Consider the following 6,639-nt stretch of genomic DNA (forward strand, 5'->3'; position numbering starts at 1 on the left):
TATTTGGCTTCAGGGCTTTATATTAAATTAGTGGGGGGGGGTACCCGGCGTTGCCCGGGTGTTTAGAGGTGTGTGTGCTTGGGCCGGGGGGGGAGGGGTTATCAAAACATAAGAATAAGCGAAGTAAATATTTTTAAATATTAAAATGTTAAAACTTTAAAAAAATCGAAAAAAACACCCCAAAAAACTAACGTAAGGCAAACAAAAGATGTTAAATGTAAAAATGGGAAAGACAAAAAAAAGAAAACGCGAATGTGATGGAAAAATAAAACAGAAAAACGAATGTTAAAACTTCTTTAAAAAATCTGAAAAATAAAAACGAAAAAAAAAAAACACTGGCTTAAATAACCCTGTTTCAATATTAAAATTAAAAAAAAAAAAAAAAAGACATCTCACACCACGATTCGAACCCAAAATCTTTAGATAATGAGGCCGCGCTCTAAGCAACTGAGCTAAGACGACGTCGACGAAATTGGATTGTTTTTTTTTTATATTTAAAGTAAATCATGTTTCGACGTCATTTGCGCATGTGTAGAAGCGAACTTGTCATGAGAGGACGGTTTTTGCTGACCCCTCCTTGTAGAAACCTGATAATTTTAGGGTGAAGAAATTAATGTTTTTGACCAATTTTTCGATATTTGTCGGGCGAAGGTTGGAACTTTAAAATGATACCAATCTCGTGAAAATCTGTGACCCGTGTCGAAAATTTTTGCGAGACATACAAACACACGTACATACATATAAACTCACATTTTTGCTTTTATATATATAGACTAGCAGGGCTACCTGGCGTTGCTCGGGATAGTATAAACAATGAGAAAATTGAATTTGGTTTTGTAATATATTTGTTATGAGAGAGGAATTTTGTATGTTTTATGTATCATTTGCTATTTCGAGCAAAAGAATATTTTACCTACATAAGACAGGTATTACATATATGAAATAATTGTGTCTTACCTAGGGTAGGTAATTTACAGAATGTATATGCAAGGACGGGTAATATACAACACATTTATCTCATCAAATCCCAAGCAATGCCAAGTATTTTGCTAATATATATTCTCACCTATTTCATTCAATCCCGAGCAATGCTGCATGTTGTGCTAGTATATATCTCAATCAATCTCATTAAATCCTGGGCGACGCAAGGTATTCTCTTAGTATATATTTCAATCAATCTAATTCAATCCAAGGCATCGCCAAGTAATCTGCTAGTGTATATTTGCATCTATCTCATTACATCCAAGGCGACCGTGTATTCTGCTTGCATACATTTGCATGTATCTCATTGAATCCAGGGTGACTTCAGGTAATCTGTAAGTATATATACGGATGTGTCTCGTTGAATCCCATAATTCTTGGATTGTTACAAATTTCGACAATTTAACCCACATTATCGCTCACCTGTCTAAAATAATAACTTTAAGACATTGTCTTGGCTGGTTTTTTATTACAAACACATAATCCAAATAACTCACATTTCATCATTTTTTATAATTTTTGGATATGTTACTAATTTCAACAGCCATGTCACATGATTTAACTTACATTATCGCCCCCACTCTTACTAAAATAAAAACTTTGATACATAGGCTATGGTATGTTACTAATTTCGATTATCATTTTTCATGAGTAAATCCACATTATCGCCCCCTTCTATCACTAAAATTATGACTTTTATACATTGTATGGCTGGTTATTTCATTACAAACCCACCAATGAAGTAAGTCACATTATATCATTTTTCATAATTCTTGGATATGTTACTAATTTCGACAATTATTTTTAATGAAGTAACCCAAATAATCTTTATCCGACACGATCCCCTTCCTCTTACAAAAATAACAACTTTGATACATCTTCTAGCCTGTCTATTTCATTACGAACACACCAATCAAATAACTCACATTTAATCATTTTTCATAATTCTTGGATATGTTACTAATTTTTATAATCATTGTTTATGATTTAACCCACATAATCGACCCCCTCTTACTAAAATACTAACTTTCAGACAATATCTAGGCTGTTTATTTCATTATAAACACACCAATCAAATAACTTACATTTAATAACTTTTTATTATTCTTGGATATATTACTAATTTCGACAATCGTTTTTCATGATTTACCCACATAATCCCCTCTCCTCTTGCTAAAATAATAACTTTAAGACATTGTCTCTGGTTATTTCATGATAAACACACCAATCAAATAACTCACATTTTATCATTTTTCATAATTTTGGGATATGTTACTAATTTCGACAATCATTTTCCATGATTTAACACACATAATCGCCCCTCTCTTACTAAAATAACAACCATGCTACATTGTCTGGGGTGTCTATTTCATTACAAACATACAAATCAAATAACTAACATTTCATCATTTTTCATAATTCTTGGATATGTTACTAATTTCGATAATCATGTTTCATGAGTTAACCCACATAATCCCCTTCCTCTTACTAAAATAATACATTTGAGACATTGTCTGGGCTGGAGGAAGCTACATCCAAGGGAGGTCACTTACATATGATGACAATGATTGTATATTATTCTAATGGTATTCGACAATGAAGCTACATTCAAGGGAGGTCACTTACATATTATGACAATGATTGTATATTAATCTAATGGTATTTGACAATGAAGTTACATCCGGGGGAGGTCACTCGCATATTATAACAATGATTGTATATTAATCTAATGGTATTCGACAATGAAGCTACATCCAAGGAAGGTAACTTACATATGATGACAATGAATGTATATTAATCTAATGGTATTCAAGAATCAAGCTACATCCAAGGGAGGTCACTTGCATATTATGACAATAATTGTATATTAATCTAATGGAATGGAGCTACTCTTATTGTTATAATAATTGTATATTAATCTAATGGAATGAAGCTACTCTTAATGGAGGTCACTTACATATTATGACAATAATTGTATATTAATCTAATGGTATTCGGCAATAAAGCTACACTCAAGTAAGGTCACTTGCATATTACACCAATGATTTTATATTATTCTAATGGTATTTGACAATGAAGCTACATTTAAGGGAGATCACTTCCATATTATGACAATGATTGTATATTATTCTAATGGTAATCGACAATGAAGTTACATCTAAGGGAGGTCACTTGCATATTGTAACAATGATTGTATATTAATCTAATGGAATTCGACAATGAAGCTACACCCAAGGGAGGTCACTCACATATTATAACAATGATTGTATATTAATCTAATGGAATTCGACAATGAAGCTACACCCAAGAAGGTCACTTGCATATTATAATGATTGCATATTATTCTAATAGAATTTGACAATGAAGCTACATCCAAGGGAAGTAACTTACCTATTATGACAATGATTGTATATTAATCTAATGGAATTCCACAATGAAGCTACATCCAAGGGAGGTCACTTACATATTATGACAATGATTGTATATTAATCTAATGGAATTCCACAATGCAGCTACATCCAAGGGAGGTCACTTACATATGATGACAATGATTGTATATTATTCTAATGGTATTCGACAATGAAGCTACATCCAAGGGAGGTCACTTACATATAATAACAATGATTGTATATTAATCTAATTGTATTCGACAATGAAGCTACATCCAAGGGTGGTCACTTGGATATTGTAATAATGATTGTATATTAATATAATGGTATTCGACAATGAAGCTTCATCCAAGGAAGGTCACTTGCATAACATTGATTTTATATTAATCTAATGGTATTCGACAATGAATGGAGGTCACTTACATATTATATTGTGTGATGTTTGGAATATGACATCGTGTCTCTATGTAGTATACGATAAATATATATTTTGCATCTTTTTCTTGGCCTTTTGGCTAAGATCAAAGTGTAGTATCTGTTCCGACAGATGCTGCACTTAAGATAATTTGTACCAGTCAACCCTCTATACCCTCTATACTGGGACAATTATTATTTTTGGTAACCAGAGTGACCCCTTTTAGGGGAGCTGGTTTTTACCTCACATTAAAAACGGCCTTGTGCCTAATTTGCTCAGTGGGGGAGCAAATAAATACCATCTGTTCCGGCAGATACTACACTTAAGATGATTTGTACCAGTCAATGGAGGGGAAACCCTCTATACTGGGACAATTATTATTTTTGGTAACCAGAGTGCCCCCTTTTTGCCTACTTTTAGGGGAGCTGGTTTTAACCTCACATTAAAAACGGCCTTGTGCCTAATTTGCTCAGTGGGGTAGCAAATAAATACCATCTGTTCCGGCAGATGCTGCACTTAAGATAATTTGTACCAGTCAATGGAGGGGAAACCCTCTATACTGGGACAATTATTATTTTTGGTAACCAGAGTGCCCCCTTTTTGCCTACTTTTAGGGGAGCTGGTTTTTACCTCACATTAAAAACGGCCTTGTGCCTAATTTGCTCAGTGGGGGAGCAAATAAATACCATCTGTTCGTAGAATTCTTGCGGTCTCATCTATCGCCCCCCCCTCCCACTAAGAAAATAAGGAGGAGGTCATGCTTTGCATGTCAAGCTTTAGAGAAACAAACGTCACTCGAAAATAAGGATGGCCTTCTAAATAATAATGTTTTTAGTTCCGCTGTGATTTTTGGAATATGGCATCTTGTCTCAATTTAGTATTCGATAAATATAAATTATGCATGCTTTTATAATAGAAGATAATGGTCGGTTGAAAATTAAGCTTTTGGCTAAGATCAAAGTGTAGTATCTGTTCTTAGAATTCAAGTGGTTTCATCTTTCCCCCCCCCCCCGCCTCCAACTGAGAAAATAAAGGGGAGGTTTTACCTGGGATTTCAAGCTGTAGAGAAACAAACGTTACTCGAAAATAAGGAGGATTTATGCCTGAAATGTCACGAAATCCATTAACTCTCATTTCGTATTATATTAAAATATGTAAGTATTAGGGTGTAGTGAAACAAACGCTGATTAACTCATATTATGCCTCCCATCTTCCTCCCTCTAAATAGAATTAGTTGGTATTCCGGCATAAAGCTCGAGACAATAGTCTCTAACCCCCTTTCACAACAAAAGGAACTAATTTCCATATACACCGCTTTTGGTTACTATGGGAACAGTTAATTTTTGTGATGATTCGATTTTTAATAATAATGATGAATGATAATAATGATGATTCGATTTTTAATAATAAACAATATACAGGACATTTTAAAAGTAAAACAATATTTGTTTAATAGTAATTATTAAAGAAAAAGTTAAAATTTGACTTTTTTGGCCTTTTTTTATCTAAAAAATGTGGTTTTGTCTTTGAATTTGGCCTTTTTTGCTGAAAGATTTGGCTTCAAACATTTATTGTAGCCTACAATATACAGGATTTTTTATTTATTAATTTTTGTGATTCGAGGAATAAACCAATAAAATCTATTTTGTTTTTTTATTATTGTTGATTTTTTTTTTATTATTGTCGATTTTTTTTTATTATTATTGTTGATTTTTTTTTTTAATTATTATTTGATCTGAAAACCCGCACAAATTATTAGTACTGCCGCTAATTAATCGAAAAATCGTACGCGTTCTGCTGCACTTATGGAGAAAATTGTTGATGATGTTATACCTGCAGCAGCTGACCTGTGTTTTTTGGAGTATTCTCAGTATTCATATTAAGCAATGTAATTCTTTGTTATCGGTGGTGGTGGTGGCCATTTCTATACATGCAAGCAAGCGCATTTAAATTTGTCACAAAAAAAGTAGTTTTTGGGATATTAATCAGTGTAGTTTATTATTAAAAATAAATATTAATATTTAAAATAAAATAAAATGTGTTTATTATTAAAAATAAATATTAATATTTAAAATAATAAAATGTGTTTATTATTAAAAATCGAATCATCACAAAAATTAGCTGTTCCCATAGTAACCAAAAGCGGTGTATAGGGAAATTAGTTCCTTTTGTTGTGAAAGGGGGTTAGAGACTATTGTCTCGAGCTTTATGCCGGAATACCAATTAGTTTATAGTATTACTAATATAAAAAAGAAAATGGCCGTTTTTTTGTTTTTTTATTGGTGTGAAAACAGGCACCGGTCGTCTCAGGCTAAATATTTTTAAGCGTAATTTACTTATCATTTTTGCTTATGAACCCCCCCCTCCAGTTTAACAGAGGTGGGAGGTCATGTGTTAAGAATACAAAAAAGAAAATGGCAGTTTATTTTGTAGCGTAAAGTTAACGATCTGTCTTGTAATCGATGAATATTTTTAAGCTTAATTTTTTTTCCCCTTATCATTTTTTCTTGACATTTTTCATTATACTCTCGTATATTTACTATTTTTAACCCATTAATCACGTTGGAAACATTTTCATAACGTGTAAGATAATATAATAATTTGTACGATACTGATAGTTAATCTTTTTATTTGTGCAATACTAAAGGTCTCTTAATACAAACGTCGTAATTACAGCTTGCTGACGTCGAGATCACGTGACATGACTCAGCGGTTTTTAAATACAGGGTGACGCAAAATAAACGGGCCCCGTGTACACTTTATGTGGGAGAGTTGGGGCCCGTTTTTATTTTGGTACTTTGTAGAATCGATTTAATATTACGTAATATTTAACGTTAAAATGTCACTTTATTG

The 6,639-nt window shown here is 32.6% G+C and overlaps 1 pseudogene; it reads left to right on the plus strand.

Annotated features, from left to right (window-relative positions):
* The first annotated feature begins 3,865 nt into the window (after positions 1–3,865).
* LOC145292473 (U2 spliceosomal RNA) lies at positions 3,866–4,077 on the plus strand (annotated as a pseudogene).
* The last annotated feature ends 2,562 nt before the right edge of the window (positions 4,078–6,639 follow it).

Source organism: Euprymna scolopes, chromosome 13, assembly GCF_053919585.1.
Source record: "Euprymna scolopes isolate OS-2025 chromosome 13, ASM5391958v1, whole genome shotgun sequence".
Taxonomy (NCBI): domain Eukaryota; kingdom Metazoa; phylum Mollusca; class Cephalopoda; order Sepiida; family Sepiolidae; genus Euprymna; species Euprymna scolopes.